Source organism: Chelonia mydas, chromosome 8, assembly GCF_015237465.2.
Source record: "Chelonia mydas isolate rCheMyd1 chromosome 8, rCheMyd1.pri.v2, whole genome shotgun sequence".
Lineage (NCBI taxonomy): Eukaryota > Metazoa > Chordata > Testudines > Cheloniidae > Chelonia > Chelonia mydas.
In genome coordinates this window covers 33,767,269-33,794,161 of record NC_057854.1, presented here as the reverse complement: position 1 = coordinate 33,794,161, position 26,893 = coordinate 33,767,269, and the positions used below count along the sequence as shown (strand labels likewise).

At 44.8% G+C, this 26,893-nt stretch overlaps 1 protein-coding gene across 2 annotated transcripts in view; it reads right to left on the bottom strand.

The window, feature by feature from the left end:
• The window catches only part of CTNNA1 (catenin alpha 1), a 194,368-nt gene extending 170,965 nt beyond the window's left edge, over nucleotides 1–23,403 (bottom strand). The window contains exon 1 of one of the 2 annotated variants that reach the window (XM_037906042.2): nucleotides 23,135–23,403. The gene's annotated coding sequence lies outside the window, so the exon portion shown is untranslated. Of the gene's footprint in view, nucleotides 1–15,195; nucleotides 15,310–23,134 lie in introns of those variants that run through there. The other variant, XM_043552628.1, reaches the window with a different exon arrangement.
• Nucleotides 23,404–26,893: the final 3,490 nt, after the last annotated feature.

The following is a 26,893-nucleotide window of genomic DNA, read 5'->3' as shown; positions in this document are numbered from 1 at the left end:
CCCCACACTGCGCCCTTCTAATAGCCCTGGTCTCTGGCTGTTCAAATTCAGCCTCCAGGTGCTTAGCCTCCGAGGTCCAGCCCTGAGTGAAACTTCATAGATATTAAGGTCAGAAGGGACCATTATGATCATCTAGTCTGACCTCCTGCACAATGCAGGCCACAGAATCTCACCCTTCCCTTCACAAATATTATGGCACGTACCGCACACGGCTATAAGCACAGAAATACTGTCATCGGCCTTGTTCAGCTTCCCATACAGGCATCGCCAGCAGGCTTTTAAAACAGCCAAATGCACACTCCACAGTCATTCCGCACTTGCTCAGCCTGTTTTTGAACCGCTCCTTGCTGCTGTCAAGGTGCCCTGTGTATGGCTTCATAAGCCATGGAACTAAGGGGTAGGAAAGGTCTCCCGGGATCACAATGGGCATTTCGACTTCCCCTACAGTGATCTTCTGGTTCGGGAAGAGAGTCCCTGCTTGAAGCTTCCTGAACAGGCCAGTGTTCCAAAAGATGCATGCACTATACACCTTTAAGGACCAGCCTGCCTTAATGTCCGTGACATGCCCACAGAGATCCACAAGTGCCTGTAGAACCATAGAGAAATACCCCTTCCAATTAATGTACTCGGTGGCTAGATGGTCTGGTGCCACAATTGGAACATGCGTGCCATCTATCACTCCTCCGCAGTTAGGGAAGCCCATTTGGGCAAAGCCATCCACAATGTCATGTGCCCATAGTCAGTCTTTCAGAGCAGGATGCAATTAATGGCCCTACACACTTCCAACGGTCAACTTTCCCACTCCGAACAGGTTAGCGACAGATCAGTAGCAGTCTGGAGTAGCCAGCTTCCACAGTGCAATCGCCACATGCTTCTCCAATGGCAAGGCAGCTCTCATTCTCGTGTCCTTGCACCGCAGGTCTGAGGCGAGCTCATCACACAGTCCCATGAATGTGGCTTTCCTCATCTGAAGGTTCTGCAGCCACTGCTTGTCATCCCAGACGTACATGACAATGATCCCATCACTCAGTGCTCGTTTCCCTGAGCCCAAAAAGCGGCTTTCCACTGTGGTCAGCACCTCCGTGAGTGCCACAAGTAATCTCGTGTCAAAGTTACCATGTGTGGTGAGATCAATGTTGCACTCCTCTTTCCTTTGTAGTTTAAGGAATAACTCCACTGCCACTCGTGACATGTTGGTCAGAGCAAACAGCATACTGGTCAACAGTTTGGAATCCATTCCTGCAGCCCAAAAGAGGCAGGGGGTGCAATACACAAACCACTGAAAGAGAGCGCCAAATGAAGATGGAAGCACAGGGATTGCTGGGATGCGAAGCAATGCATCACAGGGCACTGGGTCTGGACCCACGATGCTCTGGGACCCCCGTTGTCTTCCCACACGGCAAAAGAGAAAGAGGTACTCTGTAGGGTAGTTGCCCAGAGTGCACCACTCCAAATAGTACTGCAAGATGCAAATTGTGCAGGCAGCTGTCAGTGTGAACACACAACAGCCATTTTCCTTCTGCGCTCTGAGTGGCACTGTAACTTTGCCAGCGTAGACGTGCCCTCAACAAAATCTCCCAAAGAGTGCAGGAAACTCATGTTGGTCACAGCAACTTTTTACATTTAATTTTTTTTTTTTTTTTTTTTTTTTTTTTTAAAAGGAAAAGTCTTTAACCTGACCCCCTCCCAGCTGCCTTATTCCCTCATCATCGAAAGGTAAGGCCACCATTCCAGCTACAAATCCTCCAGTAATCCATGAAAACCCTGTCGCATTCTTCCTTTGAGTCAGATGCCCTCACACAAAGGCTTTTTTCAACATGTGATCCTGTCACACATATACCCCATGCACATTCTGGTGTGTTACCCCTCCCCATCAAGACACGTTTCAATATGACAGGGATAAGGCCCATCAGATCTTGACAGCTTCTCTACTGTAATTCCTTTACAGGTCCAAATTACTTATAATTTAACTTTACTTTAAAAGAATGTTATTTTTCACCCTCCACTTTAAGAATCAGAACCTTGGCATTTTATCAGGGAAGAATAAGTACAACCAAGGTTTCTAAAGTTAGATTTAATGCACATGAGGTTTAATTCTTTCATGGGGGAGGTGGAAGACATGCTCTTCTCAAACATCTAATAAGATGCTCTCAAGACCATAACAATGATGATTTCACAAAAAGCAAGCATTTTCAGAATTGAAATGCTTACACACAATAGCCTAATGCCTTTACTTACATAAAGCTTTTTTCATTCTTGTTTGGCATAAACATGTTGCCTCAAAAGAATTAAAGGAGCTGTGTGAGAGTCCAATTGCAGCAAACATAGGAGATATTGTATTAGTTTATTATTCGGTTAAAATAACCCTTAAACTGATAGAGGACATCCTCAGATTGAGCACAAGAACCATGCTCATATCCTTTTAATTATTCAAAGTCATACTGCAGTCCTTCAGAATAGCTGTCTGATTTAATCTCTTAGACTATTGGTTGCCAAAAGTTAAACTATTCAAGCAGGATTCTAGCCACATGCAGGGAAGCCTGACTTGGTGTGAAGGTATTACTAGAGGTAAAAACAAAAAAACACGCAACAAGAGAGTACATAAGCTTCTAAATATCTATTTATCTTTAAGTGAAGATACCCTACTTCTTGAAAGATCTAGTTGCATCACACTAGTTTTGAGAGGAGGGAGAAGAGGATATTCACTTTTCAATCAGCTATTCAAAGTGAACAATAGCTAACAATAAAGCATGCTACACATAACAGAAGGAAAAAGCATGCTACTTTTACCCTCAGTACTACCAGTGCATTTTGATCCTACACTGCAATGCTCAAACCTGCACAAGCCTCAGTGCCACAAGTCTTCTAACACCTGAGACAAATCCACACATTGCCAAATGAGCTACTTCAATTATTAACAGAGGTGCCAGGGGATCTGCAACCAGATCAATTTTCCCAGCAAGTATGTTTTCACTGCAGAGTTAGCCCATGCTCTTACTCAAGTGTTACCCCTAAAAAAACCCACACCTTCCATTCACACACAAAACCCTCTCATCTGAGTTTAGTGGTGCTTTCAACTCAAGCAAGCTGGCTCAGCTAGTTAAAGCCAAGGATGGTCTTTCACTTGGGCTGGTAACCCTCTCACTTTGCAGAGTGGACAAAGGTCAAGACACTTGAGTGTGACAGTCCAATGCCTTCTCATAATTCCCCTTCGGTTTGCAGACCAGACCAACAGCTGGGACAAACAATTGGCTGCACCCAGTTCAGTCTGTAGCCTTATTCTGGAGGGCCAGCTCTGTTTATTTTTTTAAACAAAAAGGAAATTGGAACAAAAAGCAACAGTCCTGTTCTCCAACTAAGAATGTCTGATAGCTTAATGTGCCGGTCCTTCCCCCAACACAGGTCTTTCCTGCCCTCTCTCAGCCTCCCTCCGTACGCACAAGAAAGAGCACTCCCAGCCCTCTCCTAAATCCTGCCTCTCAGACTGGGGCACTTCTTTAAATCCCCTGACTGGAAATTATCAGCCCCATCACTTAATGGTTCCAGCTGGGTCACAATTCCCAGCACCTGCCAGCTGGGCTCCATTCCAGAACAGGGCCAGCTGCTCCCTGGAACCCCAGCCCTTAAAAGGAGTAGGCCACCCTGTTACACACACATGCCCATGTACCCAGAAGTACAGACAAGCTCTCCCATTATTCACTGAGAAGGAATCAGAGCAGCTCAGTTTACTTCAGCACGAAGAACTGTGGGATGTGACTCCAGAAGTCAGAGCAACACACAGGAAAGTGCAGCCCTAGCGAGGATACAGTGTGCTTGTCTTCATGTAGAGCCATGCAGCTGCGCCACCGCAGCACTTTAGTGAAGACACTCCTATGCCGAAGAGAGAACTTCTTTCATCAGCATAGTTAATCTTCTGACATAGTTACCACCTCTTTGGGAGGTAGAAGCTCTCCACTGTCATAGTGCTGTCTACACAAGGGATCAGGTCGGTATAACTATGTCGCTCAGAGGATATGGATTTTGCACCCTCTGAGCAACATAGGGATACCGCTATAGGTCTGTAGGGTAGACCTGGCCAGTAGCTTGGGGTATGGCTTTGCAGTGTGACTCCTCACACTTGAGCTAAGCGAACCTGGGTGCTGATCAGAACTGAACACATATCCTAAAAGAAAAGGGCAACCCTCAAACAAGCGAAGTCTGGGCTACATCTACATTACCACTATGTCAACATTACTTAGGTCGCTCAAGGTGTGAATAAACCACCCTGAGTGACATAAATTACACCGACACAAGCACTCATGTGCACAGCGCTGCGTTGGTGGGAAAGCTTCTCCCGCAGACCTAGCTTCTGCCGCTTGTGGAGGTGGTTTTATTATGCCAACAGGAGAGCTCTCTTCCATCAGCATGGAGCATCTTCACCAGACATGCTGCAGCAGTACAGCTGCATCAGTACAGCTATGCCGCGGCAGTGCCGTACATGTAGACTTATCCTTGGACACCCATAGAGTAGCAAATTTTACCAACAAATATGCATTCAAGTTTCTACTACAAATTAGCCAATTTTATCAGTTGGTACAAGAATCTGTCAGTGCTGCAAGATGAATTCTTGCTTGGCTTTCCAAACAAAAAACAAAACAAAACACACCCTGATTACTGGCAATAAGAAGCAAAGAAATCATGGTATTTTTGTTTTGATCTTCTTAAGCATTCAATCTGCAATAAAAGTGCAATCTATAAGCCATGCAGTTAGAAATAATGAAGATTGGCCTCACTCATATCCTAAAGCTACCTTTTTGTTCCTAAATTACTATGAACATGTAGTATACTGCATTCTTTGGCCGAAAAGTCTTTTAATCCAGACGTTTATTAGAAGTTTTAAATACAGGAAGACATACGGACTGAAGTTATCTGGTTTGTTAGAGCCCAAGACAGCAAATCTTTAGTTAAGATCACCTCATTCTTCAAAATACTGCTGTAATTAAAGGCTAACCCCAAAGCCTTCCTGAGGCAGACATGATTTTAGTACATACAATATAGGAAAGATCCTTTCTTAAAGCTCTAAATTTGAAGTCAGCATGTATGGGGAGCCAATTTCATTCCTCCACTGCGATGATTAATTTGGTTAGTCCACAAAAATGGTTCAGCACAGTTGTAAAAAATCCACACTTCAAAGGAAATGAGCAACCGGATGACATTTTATCTTTGAAACCACACTTTCTATTTTTTAAATTTCTGAAGTATTTAAAGAAACAGAACATATTTGAAAGTGGACATCAGAAACACTAGATTCTAATTTCAGTCTGTGAATGAAAGCGAACCACTCTGACAAGAAGGGAGTGGTGAGATTAAGGTTTGTGTTATATCTATTAGAAGACAATAAGAAAAATTAAACAACTCCACAGAAGCTGGAAGAGAATAGAGAGTCATTGGTGATTGGAGAAGGGCACTGCCAGTGTGCAGTCAATTGTAATTAACTACTCAGGAGTCAAAGCTGCGAGTTAGTGGATGGATTTGGTTTGCTGGAATCTAGATGCTTACATAAAGGTACACCTAATAATGTATCTTATGAAGAGAAAGAAAACTTATATTTCAATCTTAGATTAAGCCCACACCTAATGAATTCAACGCTAATTTCTGAAATTGTGAAAGCTGCCGATTTATGTAGCAAATGAGTGATTAGTATTAATGATCACTAAACATCAGTGCATGTTATTTGACTTGCATGCTTAACACGGTAGGAAACAACTGAATGGACTAGAGAAAAATGTAACTTATCCTGGGTTGTTAAATAGCAAGGCAAAAAGGATTCATGGTCATATGAATAGTGCAGAAATTTTTTTTCCCCCCCCCAAGATCAGTTGTGCTACTGAATGAGAGCATCTACTGAAGCAAAAGAGCAGATCAGTGATGTTCCTGCAAGCAAGGTATTTTCTATGCTATTGTCATAATCAAAAGTCACAATGATGATTTAAGACCCTGTCCAGGACTTCAGCAGCTCTTTGTCAGCTTCATTCAGAAACAGCCTGCTATGTCTTACACAAAAAGTGGCAGAATTTAGTGATCAAGCCATAAAACTGAAAAGGCAAAGACATGAACTTGATAAGTTAAAACCTCCTCCTACACTAAGGATATCAACTTAAAATGAAACATAAAATTAGTTATTAACTGAAGCACTTCAACATGACTATTCTCCTTCTGGCAGCTTTAGACTCACAGGTCCGCTACTAGTTCTTTGCTTGCAACATCTAGAAGAATCAACACTAATATAAAGCAAGCTGGCTGACCGAACATAAGATGTGACATGCTGTTGGCTACAAGTATGCCTGGGGAGAGGGATTTTACATCTGAAAAGAAAAGCACAAAGTATAGCACCACAAAATTGCTCAAAGATGGGGGGCGGGGGTTTGGTATGACAGAGGTCTTCACACTTTGCTTTTCAATGATCTGAAACCAATGATAAAACTAGCAAGAGAATTTTTCAGATTTAGTCACCTTGAACTTCTGATGTATGGGTATTCACATTATTAAAGCTCTGTTAAAAAAAGTCACTAATACCCAACAGTCCCACAGAATTTTCCAACTTCAGCCAGCTTTCTCCCACCCCATAAGCCTTATGGATTTTTTTTGATGACAGCTTCCCAATGATATGAAGAGGAATTTTCAGACTCTATATTTGAATCCAACCACCATTAAATAAGTTGACATTCGCATTAGAGTGAGGAGGACTGAGCAAAACAATACACATTATATATGAACACTCAACATAGGCACTGAATTTGCAAAGCAACTGAAGGAGGTTTTGGAGCAATTTGATTATAAGGTCAATTACACAGCTATAGACTTAATGGAAGTCTAGCTGATCTAATTAAAGAACTCGAACTACACAAAGAAAATAGAAAACTACATCAAAATGGAAGTAGAGTCATGACAGAAAACACTGTTCATTCAGAAGACCTGAAATCCTGTTCAGCATCAACAGCTTGCACAGGTATGTCACTCCCAAGATTTTGGTCAGACCCCCTTCAACATTAAGCAATAAGTCTTTACAAAGAAGTTAGATCTTACTAACACTGACTTGTGCTCCTCACAGGAGGCATGCAAAAGAGCGGGTACAGGAAAAGCAGCTCTTAAATCCATGTTAGTAGACGGGGACTAGGACATGTACAATTGTGCTTGTATTCTCAGGGAGGTGTGTGATTTGGAGAGCACATCAATTGCCACCTTGCATGTTGTACATGACCATAGGGGTTTCTACAGCACCTATAAATGCAGTACCTAAGCTCTTCCCGGCACAGATCTAGCCCAAATCCATCTTCCACTTTTCTACTCCATACAACCACCACATACAGAGACAACCTTTTAAGCCTTTAAATCAGGGGAGGGCAAATTTTTTGGCCTGAGGGCCACATCAGGTTTCCAAAATTGTATGGAGGGCCGGTTAGGGGAGGCTGCGTCACCCCAACAGCCAGGCGTGGCCTGGCCCCCCACCTCCTATCCAGCCCCCCCCCCCGCTTCTCACCCCCTGACAGGCACCCCCTCCCCGGGACTCCTGCCCCATCCAACCCCCCCGTCCCCGGCAGCCCCCCCCCGGGACTCCTGCCCCATCCACCACCCCCTCCTCCATGTCCCCTGACCACCCCCGAACCCCCCCCCCCCAGACCCTGACTGCCCTCTGCCACTCCATCCAACCCCCCCTCTCATTCCTGACTTGCCCCCCGGGACCCCTGCCCCATCCAACCCCCCTGTTCCCTGCCCTCTGATTACCCTGCCCCCTAACCACCCTCCCCAACTCCCCTGCCCTCTAACTGCGCTGCCTGGGGCACTGGTGGCTGGTGGCGCTACAGCCGCGCTGCCCACACCACCAGGTCAGGCTGCGCCTCTGCAACTGCGCTGCTTGGCCACCCAGAGCATTGCGCTGGCGGCGCAGCGTGCTGAGGCTGCAGGGGAGGGGGGAACAGCAGGGGAGGGGCCGGGGGCGAGCCTCCCAGGCCAGGAGCTCAGGGGCTGAGCAGGAGGGTCCCGCAGGCCGGATGTGGCCCATGGGCTACAGTTTGCCCACCTCTGCTTTAAATACTTAACTGTTTTTACAGCAGCTTCTGATGTCCTCAACGATACTTTACGAACAACTGAGGGCATGGCTACACTTGCAGATGTAGAGCGCTTTGAGTTAAACCGGCCTTCAGAGAGCGCAGTAGGTAAAGCACTGCAGTCTGTCCATACAGAGCTGCAAGCGCACTGGCGTGAGCACATTTTCAGCAACATTGGGAGCAGTGCATTATGGGCAGCTATCCCACAGAGCAACTTTTCCCATTCTGGCGCTGTGGCTTGTGGGAAGGAGGTAGGGCATTCTGGGTCCTGTCCCAATGCCCCGTGATGCACTGGTTCGCATCCCAGCAATCCCTGTGCTTCTGTCCACATTTTGCGCCATCTTTCAAAGGTTTTTTTGTACCACACGCTCTCTCTTCCCTTTCGGCCTGCGGGAATGGAGCCCAAACTGCTGAGGAATATGCTGACGAGTCTTGCCAGCACGTCACATTTGGCAGTCGAGTTACTCCTTAAGATCCAAACTGACAGTGAGGACTCCGACAATGACATTGACTCGAGTAACGCATACAACACAAGATTGCTTGTGGCATTCATGGACATGCTCAAACTGTGGAACGCCACTTTTGGGCTCGGGAAACAGGTACTGAGTGGTGGGATCACATTGTCATGCAAGCCTGGGATGACTAACAGTAGCTGCAGGACTTTTGGATGAGAAAAGCCACATTCCTGGGACTGTGTGATGAGCTCGCCCCCACCCTGCAGCGCAAGGACACGAGACTGACAGCTGCCCTGAAGGTGGAGAAGCGGGTGGCTATTGCAACCTGGAAGCTAGCACCTCCAGACAGCTACCGATCAGTCACTAACCAGTTTGGAGTGGGAAAGTCAACCGCTGGAATCGTGTTGATGCAAGTTTGCATTAATCACATCCTGCTCAGAAGAACCATGACTCCGGGTAACGTGCATGACATTGTGGATGGCATTGCACAAATGAGTTTCCCTAACTGTGGAGTGGCGATAGATGGCATGTATATTCCAATTCTGGCACCAGACCACCTAGCCACCGAGTACATTAATCGGAATGGGTATTTCTCTATTTTCTCCAGGCGCTTGTGGATCACCGTGAGCATTTCATTGACATTAATGCAGGCTGGCCCGGAAAGGTGCATGACGCGCACATCTTTCGGAACACTGGCCTGTTCAGGAAGCTGCAAGCTGGGACTTTTTTCCCAGACCCGAAGATCACCATAGTGGAAGTTGAAATGCCCATTGTGATCTTTGGAGACCCCGCTTACCCTTTAATGCTGTGGCTCATGAAACCCTACACAGGGAGCCTTGACAGCAGAAAGGAGCGGTTCAACAACAGGCTGAGCTGGTGCAGAATGACTGTGGAGTGTGCTTTTGGCCATTTAAAGGGCCGCTGGTGCTCTCTGTATGGGAAGCTGGGCCTGGCCGATGACAACATCCCGCCGGTTATATCCGCGTGCTGTACCCTCCGTAACATTTGTGAAGGGAAGGGTGAATGATTCACTCAGGCACGAAACTCAGAGGTTCAACACCTGGAGGCTGAATTTGAACAGCTAGAGAGCAGGGCTATTAAAGGGGCCTAGCATGGAGCTGCAAGGAATAGGGATGCCTTGAGGGAGCAATTTGAGGCTGAAAGCCACCAGTAATGTCTGGTGTCCTGCACGGGAGTGAAGTGCAGTGGTTCCAATGTTAGTAGGAATCTGTGTTTGCTACGCTGACTTGCAGTGCCTGTTTCTTTCCTGGGCTACGGTATCTTTTACTTAATGCAATAATAAAGAAGGTTTTCAAAGCCAAAAAATCCATTTATTGAAAAGAAACAACTGCTTGGGAAACAGAGAGGGCAAGGGGGTGGGGTGGGGAACAGTACAATCACGAATTTGCATATGTCCTGTTATCATACTCAGCCCCCTGTCTGGAGTGCTGTGCAATGAGTGCTACACTTCAGGATGGCTATAATGCATGGTGATGGGGGCTGAGTGCAGTGGGTAAGGCTTGTAGTTTTCAGGGCTGGGCAGTGAAGCTACAGGTGTTGGAGGCAGCTAGTGGCAATAAGAATCTGGATGTTGGGGAAAAAGTGTTTTGGGACAACTGGGGGAGGGGCGAGGGGAGGGCATGGTAGTGCTCCACCTGCATGGCTACGAGGGCCTAGATCGAGTCCGCTTGGCGCTCCATGATGTTTATTAGCTGATCCATGCTTTGCTGCTAGAGCTCCGTGCTTTTGTGCCGGCACTCCTCATTCTGCTGGCGGATCCCCCTTTTACTCTCCTACCACTCCTGCACTTTTAGATTCTCGTTAAGGGACTGTTGCATTACTTCACTACCTCTTTTTAAATCTCTTCCCATATGACACAAACTAAACTAAAACAAAAAACCACTCATACTGGAACAGTAGGGGTTATGCCTGTAAACTCTTAAACCTGCCCGAATATAGACAAAGCTTAAGTCACTTGATCATTTGGGCCTTGTCTACACTGGGATATTGTTATCCACCCCGATTCTTATTAATTTTTGGCCTCAGTGACAATTAGGCATTCAGTAAAAATCAGTTCCTTTTATCGGTTACTAATTACTCTTTAAATTTCACTGAATGCTCCACTGTTCTTGTGTTGAGATGGGGAGGACACAAGCGCTAGATCTACAATCTCTATGTCATTCGTCACTTTCATACACACTTATGTCCCTTCTATTCACCTTAAAAAGGAGATGAATAAATTCCAATTTTTTCCAATTACTGTTCATGTGAGTTTTTTCTACGCCTCTAATCATTTGTCACCAGGGTCTGCAATATCCTTTTTGAAATGGGCTGACCAGTACTGCACACTGTTCTGAAAGAGGGTATACTACTATTTATATAGTGACCTTGTGACATCATCTGTATTATTCTCCATCTTATTCCTTGTGCATCCTACCACCTTGTTTGCCAGTTTTGACCTCAGCAGCATATTGAACCAAAGTCTTCATCAAGCGGTCTACCACGATACAAAGGTCCCTTTCCTGTGTTGCCACAAATAATTTAGAACTCTGTATGGCATATGAGTAGCTCAAATTTTAATACAATATGCATTACTTTCCATTTATCAACACTGAACTTCTATCTGACATCATGTTGCCCATTCAACAGCTATAAATCCCTCTGAAGAACATCAGTCTTCTTAGTACCTCACTGCTCACCTCCTTTCCACATTATTAATAAATATATAGACAGACCTACCGTGGAACCTTGTGGCACCCAGCTGCAGGGTCTGGGATGATGCAGTGTTCTCAGCTGCTCCAGGATATCTGCAGCCATTGGGGATCACATTTAACCTTTTGCTATGATGAACATTAGTAATTTATTCCTCCTCTGTTTTCTCTCTCCCAGACAGTTTGATTTATGACAATACTTTTCTCCCCCATGAGCACTTAGTTTTAGCAGCTTCTTGTAAAAGACCTTGTCAAAAGCCCTTTGAAAATCTAAAATTAGATCAACTGGTTTTCCTTTATCCACTCCTTTTATCAGAATTCTTTGAACACAATCAGTAGATTAGCAAGATGCAATTCCCTTTTGCACAAACCATGCTTGTTAGACCCTGCCATACCTTTCAGGTGTTTAATTCTATTTTTTAATCATTATTTCAACCAGTTTACCAGGTGCAAGCGTAAGGGTTACTGATCAGCAATCCCCTGGATTACCAATAGGGCCTTTTTAAAATACAGGTACAACACTTACTATCCGCCAGTTTTCTGATATAGAAGTCATTTTTAATGAGACTGTATTTTGCTACAGTTAATCATGCCTTAAAATGTTAGTTGTCATTTTATACAACTTGTCCTTGCCTATGTTAAGTTATATTAAAATGTGTGTAAGGCATTTAATAGGATGCATTTTCTCAGTGTAGACAAGACATTGGAGAGTTGCTATCCATTTTTCAACATCCCTGTCACTGAAAGCAGAAGCTCTCACGAAAGGCAGGGTGAGACAGTGGTAAAAGCCACACTATCAGTAGCAAAGGTGCATAAGACAACCTACCTAGTAGAAGTGGAAAAACATTTCTCACGCTATCCACTACAAACCTTGCCTTCTTTCTTGAAGAAGTCTCTTTACTTGAGCTGTGCGTCTGGAGAGAGGGCACTGTTACCAACACAAGTACCCAATCCTGCAGCTGAGTGGCTTACTCTGCTCTCACCCATTATTTTGGGTCACTGACTAAAGAAGGGAGCAACTCAAGCGGCTCCTCATTTCTGGACTGCCAGCTGCTAGGCTTATTGACTGGACAACTGAGGGATCCACTCTGCAGGACAGAGCACACATACCTACACTTTCATTGTTGCATTACTTGCCACATCCTCAACCAAGACCTGGAGTGAGCAGAGTTAAGTCCCTCCCAAACCCATCCATAGGGAGGGAGGGGCCATATCCAAGAACTGTAGGAGCACAGGAGAGGCCAGTTCTGATGCCTACCTTCTCCTAGATCAGTGGTTCTCAAACTTTTGTACTGGTGACCCCTTTCACACAGCAAACCTCTGAGTGCGACCCACCTTATAAATTAAAAACACACATTTAACACTATTATAAATGCTGGAGGCAAAGCAGGGTTTGGTGGTGGAGGCTGACAGCTTGTGAGCCCCACATAATAACCTTGAGACCCACTGAGGGGTCACGACCCCAAGTTTGAGAACCCCTGCTGTAGATCTTCGCCAGTCACTATTCAGAGCCATTCCATATTAAACGAGTAGAGAATTAGATTTGAATAGGTAAATTAAAAATTCTCCAAGATAGAAACATAACAGAGGGTTCCTGCAATAGCCTAGCACAATGGGTCTGAAACTTCTATGCCATAATGCAATACAAATTAGTAAGTGGCACAGCAGAAGACATATCAGGGAGAGACAATAAGGCCAAGGAATGAAAAGACAACATTTTCCCTATGTCTTTAGAATGCTTTAAAGCCCTAGAGGAGCTACATATTTCTACAGTACAAAGCTATACAAAGACCAAAAAATAAGGGCTTGTCTACACTGGGAAGTTTCCCCATCATGAATCCCCATCTGGGCCCTCTTACTCAGGAGAAAAATGGCCTTTTTCCAGCTCATATTATGTCACTTTGAAAGCAGTATAAGCTAAACTGGAAAAAAGCACCCTTTCCAGAATAAGAGCATCCACATGGAGACAAATATCAACAGATTTATACCCATAAGTTCTCCCATGTAGACAAGGCCTTAAAACCCCCATCCAAGCCATCTGCATAAAGCAACCCAGAATTACTGATCTTCTACATCCTACAACTTCTCACTAAGAGAAAGCTTCATAGTAGGTCTAGATCTACAAGTCAAACAATCACTCCATTTTTGTCATTTGTCTGATTTCCTCCATATTCAACACACCTGGTTCCCACCCACACTTTACCTTGCTTTGGCAAATCAGGGAGTCAAACTTAAATCAAGATACCCGCTTTCTTCTGCTGGAGAATGGCAAGGTCACATGCACACGTAAGTAGGAAAGCTATTTGTATCTTATCAGTACTGCATGCAATACAGAAAGTCAGTTTACTATTGACCTCATTCCTTCTTCTTGAAGGGTAGTCGGGGCAGAAAGAATGTTAGTCTTGTCTTCACTACATTCCCTGTTCATCCTGGAACAAGGTTGATGTAACCTCATTTTCCAACCAGAAAGACTCCAATCTGCAGCTGGATCTGAAATTTTGTTTTTTATTCTTCGTCTGTTAAACTCCGTGCTCTACTTTTATCATTGCTTTATGACACAACAAGTGATTCTCAAAAGCTTCCCTGTTTAGTTTAGTTCCTCCAGTAATAGGTATTGGGATAAATAACCACCCACAGAATTGTAATCTTGTACATTGGGTAAGCTAATTACTACTTTTAAAGCTGTAGTCTCAAATATCTGCAACCTTTCTCCAAAGCTGCAAACCAATCCTTGAGAAACAAAACCTGAATTGTAGATCCATTGAGTGGAGTTACTCCAAACTAGCGATAACACTAAATTTGTTATAAACACTATAAAACTCCCAATTTGTTAGTATTTCAAGGTAAGTATACAACTTGTTCTTTTAAATCATCTTGGCTGGTATATAACTATACACAGCACTAGCATAAGGCTGTTATAAAGAAAATGGAAGTAATAATCTCCTACCAAACTTCCACATTACAGAAGCACATTTTGGAATCAACAGTCCAGTCCTTTAAAAAAAAGGATATTCAGAATACGACAATTTTAGCAATTCCAGAATATACCCAATTTCTTAGAGTGATTCTTTCCATAGCTGCTCAGCCACTTAAGTATTGAAAAGTAACAGGGTGGATAAAAATCAATTTAAAAAAAAAAAAATCGGATTTTTTTTATTTAAATTGGATTTTTTTGATAAAACGATCTCTGAGGAAAAACGATCTCTGAGGAAAAACGATCTAAAGTTAAAGATACATTATAGCGCAAAGATATCTCCTCATGGAATAGGGATTATAAATTCTAATTGGACAGTATGAGACTATATATTCATGTAATGTTTAAGAAAAGTTTTGTAAATGAGTTCCAATAGTTTATGGATTAGGGACCGAATCTTATGGGATTCCAGGGGCTTCTGTATAGATTATTTAGGTTAATCTTTCTATCTACCCAATGGGATTCGGTGCTCAGTCTAGAAGATACCATATTCAGAGATGCTTAGTTTTGCAGTTCTCAAACTGTGGATTTGTGTCTCCAGAGATAACATGCTTGTTAACAACAAAAATGTTTTAAATAAATAAATATACAGAAGTGAGAAACAACAGACCTCAACACTGTGCAAATCTGCAAATTTGTGTACACAGTCAATCCCTTACCTCTCTCTAAAAGTGCAAAGTTTCAAAAAGTTTAATGTATAGAAGAAGATTGTTGGGGGTGGAATAGATCTGGACAAGAAGAAGTCTGGAGATAAATGTGAGAAGAGATGGACAGGCAGTAGAAACAAAAGTGAAACTGTTTGGGCAGCATATTCCAGAAGTGTACCCTTCATTGATTTGAGATCTGCCATACCATTCTCTCACTAGAATGGAAAACTTATATGGCAGCAGGGCGTAAGAGAGACCCAGTTTGCAAATAAGAACCATTCAAGAAATACAGGTTTGCTGATGTTTTAAAGAAACTCACACCAGTGAACTGGTGGAAATGATAATCTCACTTTTAACAGCAGTAGCTCCTTCTGTCAGCGTAGAAAGAATATTTTCTTCCTTTGGACTAATTCATTCCAAATTGAGAAATCATTTGAGAACTGAAAAAGCAATAAAGCTTGTTTTTCGTTTCCAGATTATGAACAAACAGGAAAATGAAGGTGAAGACGACTGAGTTAGCTGCAGAAGCCAATATTTTAAGTTTCTCGTGTTGACCTGGCCCACACAGTCAATTTAATTTTTTTTTTTTTTTAATATTTTAGTTAACAATTTTAACAGAAACAAACCTGATTAAAAAAACTTGAATGTTTAACTAAATTCAAAAATTCATATGCTTGTTTTGTTATAATACTGTATGTTTGCTGTTGAAGAAAAAAATCTAGAATACATAACGTTGTTTTAGTTAAATAAAATAACTGAAATGTCTGTCTGGTCATAGAATATCAGGGTTGGAAGGGACTTCAGGAGATCATCTAGTCCAACCCACTGTTCAAAGCAGGACCAATCCGCAACTAAATCATCCCAGCCAGGGACTTGTCAAGCCTGATCTTAAAAACCTCAAAAGAAGGAGATTCCACCACCTCCCTAGGTAACGTATTCCAGTGCTTCACCACCTCCTAGTGAAACTTTTTTCCCTAATATCCAACCTAAACCTCCCCCACTGCAACTTGAGACCATGACTCCTCATGCTGTCATCTGCTACCACTGAGAACAGTCTAGAACCATCCTCTTTGGAACCCCCTTTCAGGTAGTTGAAAGCAGCTATCAAATCCCCCCTCATTCTTCTCTTCCGGAGACTAAACAATTCCAGTTCCCTGAGCCGCCCCTCATAAGTCATGTGTTCCAGTCCCCTAATAATTTTTGTTGCCCTCCGCTGGACGCTTTCCAATTTTTTCACATCCTTCTTGTAGTGTGGGGCCCAAAACTGGACACACTACTCCAGATGAGGCCTCACCAATGTCAAATAGAGGGGAACGATCAGATCCCTCAATCTGCTGGCAACACCCCTATTTATACAGCCTAAAACGCCATTGGCTTTCTTGGCAACAAGGGCACACTGTTGACTCATCCAGCTTCTCATCCACTGTAACCCCTAGGTCCTTTTCTGCAGAACTGCTGCCTAGCCATTCGGTCCCTAGTCTGTAGCGGTGCATGGGATTCTTCTGTCCTAAGTGCAGGACTCTGCACTTGTCCTTGTTGAACTTCATCAGATTTCTTTTGGCCCAATCCTCCAATTTGTCTAGGGCCCTCTGTATCCTATCCCTACCCTCCAGCGTATCTACCTCTCCTCCCAGTTTAGTGTCATCTGCAAACTTGCTGAGGGTGCAGTTCACACCATCCTCCAGATCATTAATGAAGATATTAAACAAAACCGGCCCCAGGACCGACCCTTGGGACACTCCGCTTGATACTGGCTGCCAACTAGACATGAAGCCATTGATCACTACCCGTTGAGCCAGACGATCTAGCCAGCTTTCTATCCACCCTATAGTATGGGCTGAATGAATGGACTTTAACTTGCTAGCAAGAAAACTGTAGGAGACCATGTCAAAAGCTTTGCTAAAGTCAAGGAACAACACGTCCACTGCTTTCCCCTCATCCACAGAGCCAATTATCTCGTCATAGAAGGCAATTAGATTAGTCAGGCATGACTTGCCCTTGGTGAATCCATGCTGACTGTTCCTGATCACTTTCCTCTCCTCTAAGTGCTTCAGAATTGATTCCTTGAGGACCTGCTCCATGATTTTTCCAGGGACTGAAGTGAGGATGACTGGCCTGTAGTTCCCAGGATAATTCCTTCTTCCCTTTTTTAAAGATGGGCACTACATTAGCCTTTTTCCAGTTGTTCGGGACCTCCCCTGATCACCACGAGTTTTCAAAGATAATGGCCAATGGCTCTGCAATCACATCCGCCAACTCCTTTAGCACTCTTGGATGCAACGCATCCGGCCCCATGGACTTGTGCATGTCCAGCTTTTCTAAATAGTCCCGAACCACTTCTTTGTCCACAGAGGGCTGGTCACCTCCTCCCCATGCTGTGCTGCCCAGTGCAGTAGTCTGAGAGCCGACCTTGATCGTGAAGACAGAAGCAAAAAAAGCATTGAGTACATTAGCTTTTTCCCACCCTCTGTCACTAGGTTGCCTCCCTCATTCAGTAAGGGGTCCACACTTTCCTTGACTTTCTTCTTGTTGCTAACATACCTGAAGAAACCCTTCTTGTTACTCTTAACATCTCTTGCTAGCTGCAACTCCAGGTGTGATTTGGCCTTCCTGATTTCACTCCTGCATGCCCGAGCAATATTTTTATACTCATCCCTGGTCATTTGTCCAATCTTCCACTTCTTGTAAGCTTCTTTTTTGTATTTAAGATTAGCAAGGATTTCACTGTTAAGCCAAGCTGGTCGCCTGCCCTATTTACTATTCTTTCTACACATCAGGATGGTTTGTCCCTGTAACCTCAATAAGGATTCTTTAAAATAGAGCCAGGTCTCCTGGACTCCTTTCCCCCTCATGTTATTCTCCTAGGGGATCTTGCCCATCAGTTCCCTGAGGGAGTCAAAGTCCAGGGTCTGTATTCTGCTGCTCGCCTTTCTTCCTTGTGTCAGGATCCTGAATTCGACCATCTCAGGGTCACTGCCTCCCAGGTTCCCATCCACTTTTGCTTCCCCTACTAATTCTTCCTGGTTTGTGAGCAGCAGGTCAAGACGAGGTCTGGTGATGTTCTCCTCCTAATACACCATGGCAAGAAAATCCTCCTGTATTAATGATTAACCCGTTGAATTGGAGATATTTATGAAGTCATTGGGAGGTGAACTATCTGCTTCAATCACCTTTGGTAAATGAAATAACCAAACAATCATTCACTTTCTCATATAGCTGTAAAACTAATCTGAAAGGTTTTCAAAATAAATCACTTTAAAAATATATAGAGTATACCTTCTAAAAATGAAACGTACATCTATTTCTGAATTGTGAAGACTATGTATTAAGGTTATAACAACCAACAAGAATGCATTTTTATGTAGAAATCCATGATTAAATAGAGTCTTCCTGACTAGTGATTTAAATCAAACCCACCCTGAAAAGTAACATAGAGCTTGTCTACACAGGAAAGTTGTATCAGCTAAAAATTAAATCTGTATAACTGGTCTTGTGGAGATTTATTCTGAAATAAGAATGGCTATTTTTGGTTTACCTTGAACTCCTTACACAGCAACCAAAGCTAGACCACAGGAGAAAGTATATCACATTGGAAGCTTCACCAGTATCAATTCACTCCTTAGCTCAGTGGTTCTCAACTCTGGTCCACCGCTTGTTCAGAGAAAGCCCCTGGCGGGCCGGGCCGGTTTGTTTACCTGCCGCAACAGCAGGTTCAGCCGATCGCAGCTCCCACTGGCCGCAGTTCGCCACCAGCCAATGGGGGCTGCAGAAAGCGGCGCAGGCCGAGGGATGTGCTGGCCGCCCTTCCCGCAGCCCCTATTGGCCTGGAGCAGCGAACCGTGGCCAGCGGAAGCCGCGATCGGCTGAACCTGCAGACGCGGCAGGTAAACAAACCGGCCTGGCACGCCAGGGGCTTTCCCTGAACAAGCAGTGGACTAGAGTTGAGAACCGCTGCCTTAGCTTATATTGGTATAACTTTCCTGTGTTGACAAACCCTTATGCGCATAAATTTTCAAGTTCAGCAGAATAAGTATTTGGGGATTTCTAAGAAAAAGGCATTGTGTTACAAGAGAAAAGAACACAAACATTCATTGGGCCTACATTCCAGTTTCAGGTTAACACCTCAGTAAGTATTCTTCCGGCCATGTTCTATTTGATGTCCCGTTAATTCAAAAGCTGTAGTAACTTCAATTTAATATCCAACACTGTTTTACTGATGATAAAATAAGCATTTTATCGTCACCTAAGTCTTCACTCCAGGCTTATCTTAATATCTATGGATTACTTCAGTTTCATCACAGATGGTAAGTAACATTTCCAATTAAATTCCTTTCTCATGCAAGGAATTAAGAAACCATTACCACTATTTGACAATAGGATCTAATTTCAATTCATGTTAAAAGTCTACTTAAATATATTTCTAGTTTAAACACTGCCATTGTTGATTCTTTTGTAAGATCAATTTCTCAATGAGTTGCAAGAAACGAGGCATTCAAATAGTTGATCTATGCAGTATTCTTGTTTAAATCTGTTATCCTTCAATTAATTTTATTTGGACTATAGAACTTCCCTGAATGAAGAAACATAACTGTATGAATTTCTTGCCATTACCCATGTCAAACAGCATCTCAAAATTCACAAGAAGAAACCAAAGTGAATATACTAATTCACTTCTTTAGTTTCTGGGCCTCCAGATGCTTACAAACTTTACATTCAATATTAAAATAATTGTGTTGAATATTTTAGTTATTAGTGTGAGGATAAGAGTTCTAATCCCAACTCTGCCCTCCTTACATAAACATTTACTCCACTTCAGATTCTTATTAGAATTGGTTGAAAAATAAAACTAGATAAGGTTTTTAATAGCATTTGATAATTTGTTTTGGTTTTTAGTTTTTATCTGTATTTTTAAAAGAAAGGGCACAATGATTCTTCTTAAGAACATTTATGTAAAGCATTTCATTTTCAAAAGAGGCCTTTTTTAAACAAAAAACTTTGTTCAAAGACATAGGCAGCTCATTATTATGTATTTACATTATGCTAGCACCTAGAGATCAGCCAAATCATGGGCCTATTGTACTAGATGTTGTACAGACACAGTAAACAGTCTGACATCAGAAGCTTACAGTTGAATAGACCACATAAAACAGGTCAGAGAGACATACAAGGGGTGGGGAGGGGGTGGGGGGGAAGAGACAGGAGGGAGGAAGAGACTGGGAAACAGACAAGATATGCACAGTTCTTAGGCAAGAGAAGGACAGCAGTTACAAAGCACTACCTGCTTAGCAATTTTCAGATTGGTTTCCAGTACCTACTAGGACACAGGTATGTTTTGAGGAATGACTTGGAGGAAAATATGGTGATTTTACGAGTTTGGACTGGAAGTTTTGCTACCCCACATACATGAAGATGGGCTAATTCTTGTGGTATTAAGGCTAGAATCATTGGCTGAGTAAAGATAAGCAAAACTGAGAAGAACTTTCAGGGTAAGTTTGTATATGATGTGACTGGAGGTGGGGAAGCCAATGAAGAGACTTAACGGTGGAGTGAGAAGGGGAGAATGACAATCAAGCCTTTCAGAGTAGCAGTCATGTTAGTCTGTATCTGCAAAAAGAAAAGCAGTACTTGTGACACCTTAGAGACTAACAAGTCTTTGCTCTTTATCTTAATAGGTCCATCAATGGCAATTAGCCAGGATGGACAGGGATAGTATTCCTAGCCTGTTTGCAAGAAGCTAGGAATGGGCAACAGGGGATGGATCACTTGATGATTACCTGTTCTGTTCATTCCCTCTGGGACACCTAGCATTGGCTACTGTCGGAAGACAGGATACTGGGCTAGATGGACCTTTGGTCTGCCCAGTATGGTGACTCTTATGTTCTCATCTTTGCACCCACATTTTGAATGGGCTTCAGGGGAGCCAGGCCACAAGCATCAAGGCCAGATAGGAGACTAGTGCAGTAGTCAAGTGATAGACAAGGATTTTGACAGCAGGTGACCAGTGGGAGTAACTGACCAGCGCTACTGACCAGAAATAGAAGCGTTCAGAGGGATCACCAGGTAGCTGTACAGATATTGTATAAGTAACTTTGGAAGAGAAATACATCTTGTATCAGGTTCCCTACGCTCTACAACAGAAGTGAACAAACAACGTCCCGCGGGACCATCCTGCCGGGCCCCTGAGCTCCCAGCCGGGGAGGCTAGCCCCCGGCCCCTCCCCCGCAGCCTCAGTTCACTGTGCCACCAGCGCTCTGGCCTGCCGCTCGTGTCAGGCAGCGCAGCGGCATGGCTGGATCCAGGCCTTGCCCCCTTACCATACTGGAGAAGGGGCAAGGGGTCCCAGGGGGCAGTCAGTGGACAGGGGGAGTTGGATAGGGGGTGGGGTCCCGGGGGCCCGGTCAGGGGGCGGGGGTGTGGATAGGGGTCGTGGCAGTCAGGGGTCAAGGAGCAGGGGCGGTTGGATGGGGCAGAGGTTCTGAGGGGGGTGGGAAGTGGAAGAGGGCAGATAGGAGGCAGGGACCAGGCTGTTTGGGGAGGCACAGCCTTCCCTACCCAGCCCTCCATACTGTTGTGCAATCCTGATATGGCCCTTGGGCCAAAAAGTTTGCCCACCCCTGCTCTATACCCACCCAGAACCTGCTGAGTAACATAGTTGTTATAATAAAGTTACACGAGTTCTCATGTGTTTTAGTGCTTTTGCAAGTCAGAGGTAGACTACACAACAAGACAGCCTTAAAATAAAGTTATTGATGCCTAAAGTGAAAACCAATCCAGGATGTAGCCATTCTTCTTTATAAAATAAAGTGAGTTGCAGGCTCTTCTTATGTAACACTTTCTCTCATTCCTTACAGTGAACACAGCATTGAAACACCACTTCACAGTTTCAAGACAACACAGCAATGTGTCGATTTTGGCATGCGGCCTACATGACGATTAAGCTCCTGCATTAATGGAAGCACTGTATTTGCCTGGCAGACTACAGGCCTAACATTACTCATTCCAGCCACACATCTTCAACTACAAAACAAAATCCACTAGACAGAGTCCTCCACAGATAATGAAAGAGAATGCCAACACATTCCCCTTACAACTGCTGCCCTTGAGAGCTAAGCATATAGGGCTAAGTCCAGTCCTCTTATTAGCTAGCACAACTTCCATCAGTGGGAGTAGGGACAAAATATAGCTGTGGTGTAAGTGGATGCAGAGTACTAGGCCATCTGCCACCCCACTAAAAAGTCGAGGATTACTTGTGTACCAACAGACTATTTTCTGTACATAGAGACTTGAAAGGAACAATGTCAGCTTACAAAACAAGTTATACTTATGTGAAAACTTTTCCCCACTAACGTTACTGTAATATCTAAAAATCACTATAATTGAAAGATTAAGGACAAGTATTTTTCTATTTTGTTATCTTATGCTTTGACAGCCCCTCACAATAGTCAGTTTCCTCCTGTTTGTGCAGGTCTTTCATGCGCCAACAGGGAAGTTGGACACAGTAAGTAGGGACGTGTTGGTAAAACAAAGAGAAAGGTGGGTGGGGTGAATCTCTTTTTTGGCCCCACTGCTGTTGGTGACAGAGACAAGAGCTGTGAGTGCTCGAAAGCGGGTCTCTTTCGCCAACAGCAGCGGGGCCTATAAGAAATATTCCCCCACCAAACTTGTCCCGCTCACATCTAGGGCCAATGCGGCTACAACTTCCTAAAACAAAACCAGCGACGAGAGTTTGGGGGCAGCGCTAACGCCCGAGACCCCCGGGAGAAGGGGGCGGGCGGGGCCGGGCGCCCCCACCTCCCCCCGGGCTCTGTGGCAGAGGCGTTGACGGCCGTTCCGGGGCTCAAGCCCAGGGCAGCACCGGCGTGGGGCGGGGAGCAGCTTCCCCCGCCGGGGGCCCGGCCCCCCGAACAGTGGGAGGCGGCCCCAGGAAGCTGTGCGGGCCGCTTCGCGCCAGGCCGCCGGACCCCCCCGGCCCAGGCGGGGCTGGGCAGCGCGGCTCCCGCGGGGCCAGGGGCCCTGCTCAGAGCGCGGCACCCCAGCCTAGGGGCCGCCGCACCGTGAGGCGTCCTGGGGCCTAGCGGGAGTGGGGGCTCCCCAGGCCGGGGCCCACTGGCGGCGGCGGGCGGGGCGCGCTGCTCGGCCCAGGCCCACTGGCGGGGGGAGGGGTAACCCGGGGGTGGGGCCGCGGGCCAGGCCCCATTAGCGGCCGGAGAAGAAGTTTCCAACTCGGCGGGAGGGGAGGGGGTCTGGGCCGCGAAGTTACCTGCGGGTCCCGGACGGGAAGGAGGCGCCGGTGGATCCTGAGCCCCGAACCGCCGCAGCCGCTTTGTCTCTGAGCCGCACCCGTCCCGACTGGAGAGGAGGAAATGGGCTCTTCCGGGCACCTCCCCCGACGGCCTAGCCGGCTTTTCCGGGCACCTCCCCCTGCAGCTCCGCCGGCTCTTCCCGGCACCGCCCGCCCCGCGCAGGTGAGAGGCTGGGAGCTCTGCCCACGCGGCTGCGGGCGGAGCGGCCGCCGCAGGAAGAGCTGAGGGGGGCGTGAGAGTGAGTCAGAGTTTCAGGTGAGAGGAAGGTGCCTGGGCCGCTGGTAGTAGGGGAGTGCCCGGCCGGGGAGGTAGAGAGCCGGGGTGTGTGTCAGGTGGGAAGACTGGGGGAGGGGTAGAAAGCTGGGGTGGGGTCTCGGATGGGGAGAGGGTGCAGTGGGCTGGAGGGTGGGGTGAGTTCGGGGGGGCAGAGGCCTGGGGTGTCAAGTGGGGAGATGAGGGTGAGTGGGCCAGGGAGTGGAGTGAGACCTGGAGGGGGTAGAGGGCTAAGGGGGTGGGGTGAGGCCTGGGGGAGTGGAGCGGGAGCAGAGGGCTCAGGCTGAGGGATGAGGTACAGGGGATGTTGGGTGGGGTGAGACTTGGGTGGTCAGAGTGCCTGGCCCTGGAGCACAGGGATTTGGAGCTGCTAACAGGGTCTCCCCTAGGGGAATGGGCTGCATCATGGTGCCTGGCTGCAGAGGGATAGACCAACGGAGGTAGATTGAGGCTGAAGGGGGACGGGACAGGGGCCTGCCCCACGGATCAGAGTTCAGGTCTGGATCTCAACTCCCAAAGCAATCGGGCTAAACATTGGACCTGGGATTTGGTTCAGCCTTTCACAGACTGATGCTCATTCACGACGCTGGGATCTAATCTGGGTTCAGATTTCAACCTCCCGTTCACTAAAGGAGTTTGGATCTGGAGTTTGGCTCATTCCAGTGTGAGGTACCAGAGGAGAAATTCAAATCAGGAGCCAGGTCCAGATTCTGACCCCCCTCCTAAAGTTTGGAGTGTTTGGTTCAGACACAAAACCCACCACGCCAATACTACAATGATGGACATTGCTTAGATAAACCTATACATAACACTTGCATTCTTCAAACACCTCCTCTGACCCAGGATCACTGGAGATTAGTCAAACCCAACTACATTCCACTATTGAATGAGCTGGTCATACTCTTTCACTCTGCATCTTCATATGGGCAAAGAAAACTCAAGGGCTTCATTTCACTTTCTCAGCAAAGGCATGTATAATAGTGTGATTTGTTTTGTATGGATTCACCTAAACTTCTGTTCCTGTTTTGGTTGCTGTGGTTTCACAGCACACTTTCTGGAGTTTCACATTGAAATAAAGCTAAACTCAGTCAAAATCAGTCTTACTGTAACTGCTTTCCTATGAGCACTGGGCAAAAGAGTGCATTTCTCATGTCTGATCAGGGTTTGAGGTTTTTGGTTCAGGCCCATCTCTACTTTTGAGTGAACCTGATCCCAGTTTCCACAAAACTTGGGTCAATTTAAAATTTCACATCAAATACATGGGAAACTTGCCCTTTAGCCCAGTGCTGATACAAAAGCAGGTACAGTAAGATTGGTTTTGACTGAGTTTCTTTATTTAAATGTAAAATCCCAGGGAGAGGGGTGCAAAACCACAGGAACCAAAACCAGAAAAGAGGTTTAGGTGAACTTTGCAGATGTGTAATGGCTTTGGAATGGTTCAGACCAAGTGTTCAAAATTCACACTGGGACTTTTGGATTTGGGCATTCCTCCACTTACATGGTTTCTGAACCTTAGTGAATCATTTGACAAACATAGGCAGAGCTGTGAACTTGTCTTGAAGCCTGATACCAGGCATGATTAATGTGTTTCAAATTCCATAATAAGAGTTTGGTGTGTCTTTAGTTCTTACAGTTTAGGACAAAGTGGAAAGTAGTGAATGGTGGTTATATTTATATATATATATATACACACACACACACACACACACACATTTTAAAAACCTTTTCACTGAAATTTGAAAAATAAATGTCACAAACTCTTTTATTTCTCTCAGGGTTTTGTTGTTTTTTTTTTCCCCCTTTATAAAATCTAAATGTTATATGTTAATATTTTTGACGGTGTTGCTTTTACAAAAAGATCCTGTTTTCATGCAAGTATCTTAAATACAGAAAATACTGGAAATCCGTGTCATAAAAGGACTGTCAAGCTTTGATAATGCAAACAAGGAAGATTTCAGAAAATGATGCATACTATTTTAAATGTTTAATTGAATCACATAGACCAAGAGCCTTCATCAGAGGAAAACAGATTTTTAAGAACTGACTTAATCGAATTGAGGTAGGGTTGGCAGGGTTGCGTATGAGAAGAGTTGTCTTTAAATAGCTTTTTTTTCCCAAAATTTTTCACAAAGTACCAGTACTGTGTGAGGAAACTGACCCCTTCTATGCCATATTCAATGATTTTTGGATTGCTTTTTGTAGCGCACCTTGAGATGACTTTTGATATGAACGTTTCTATAGAAATTATGATTGCATTGTAATAGTGACTAAATTAAATTCAATTTTCATATCTCAAACATGTTAGTGACTGAGTCATCCAAATCTACTTGCTATTTCTATTGTCTGGCTGATGTCAATCAAAACAAGAGAGACACTTGTCGAAGAGAATATAGATGTGCCCTGTATGATTTAGCGGGAGAACAAAGCATTTCTCATCCAGATGCCCATGGGAGCCATGCTGTGGGGCCAGGAAGCATCACAGGGGAGGCACCTATTCATGCTCTGCAAGGATGAAGGTAGATTTCCCCTTAGATCGTGGACCCCCTCCACTCCCACCCCACCCCAATATTAACAAGTCCCTGGCCCTGGAAGAGATAATGCACCTGGAAGAGTTTTCAGATTTTCTTCCTTCTCATGGGTTTAACCAAGAGAGGGGAGCATTTAGTCCTAGGACAGAGAAAGGAGCATAGACCATCATTCCAGAGTCCTCAATGAAAATAGACCCCATGCACCAAGGGGCTAATCCTGTTGCTATTTAAGTCCATTTGAGTTTTCCCATGGAAGTCAATGGAAAGAAGATCAGGTCCTAATTCCATGACTGTAACCTTGGCTGAGAGACAATTTATTAAGATAGCATGAACTGTTCATTGTCAGTCCTCTTAACAAACCGGCTCTTTAACAGACAGATTTTTAAGGGCTTTGGGTATTCAGTTTGGATTCCCTGGTTTGGTGCAATCACTTATTTTTGATCTGTAACATATTCTCAATAAAATGTAGTCTATACTTCAGTGGCTTACTCTCTTTCATTAATTCTTTTAATATTATGTCTTGGCCTCCTGCGCCGGCTTCTGCATTCAGCACTTATCTCACATGCTTTTTGAGACAAATGCTGGATAGAAATCAGCACAGCATTGCAGGCAACAATCCCTTTTAGCTAACTAAGGATAGAAAATTAAGTGGCAGTTCTGTTGGTTCATGTATCACAAGTTTAAAGATACAGCAATCAAAGCAAAAGATATAAAAATAGTCACCTTGGGGACTAGACTGGAGTTTGTCTCCTGATTAATAGCTCTCCCTGGATTACGATAACCGGGAACTCTATCAATCTGAATAAAACAGAGGGTGTTGATCAGACAAAAGACCCATAACAACAGCAGAAACTCCCAGAAGAGAAATCATCATTGAGAGTGAAACAACACTAGCAACTTGAAACCAGTCAAGGT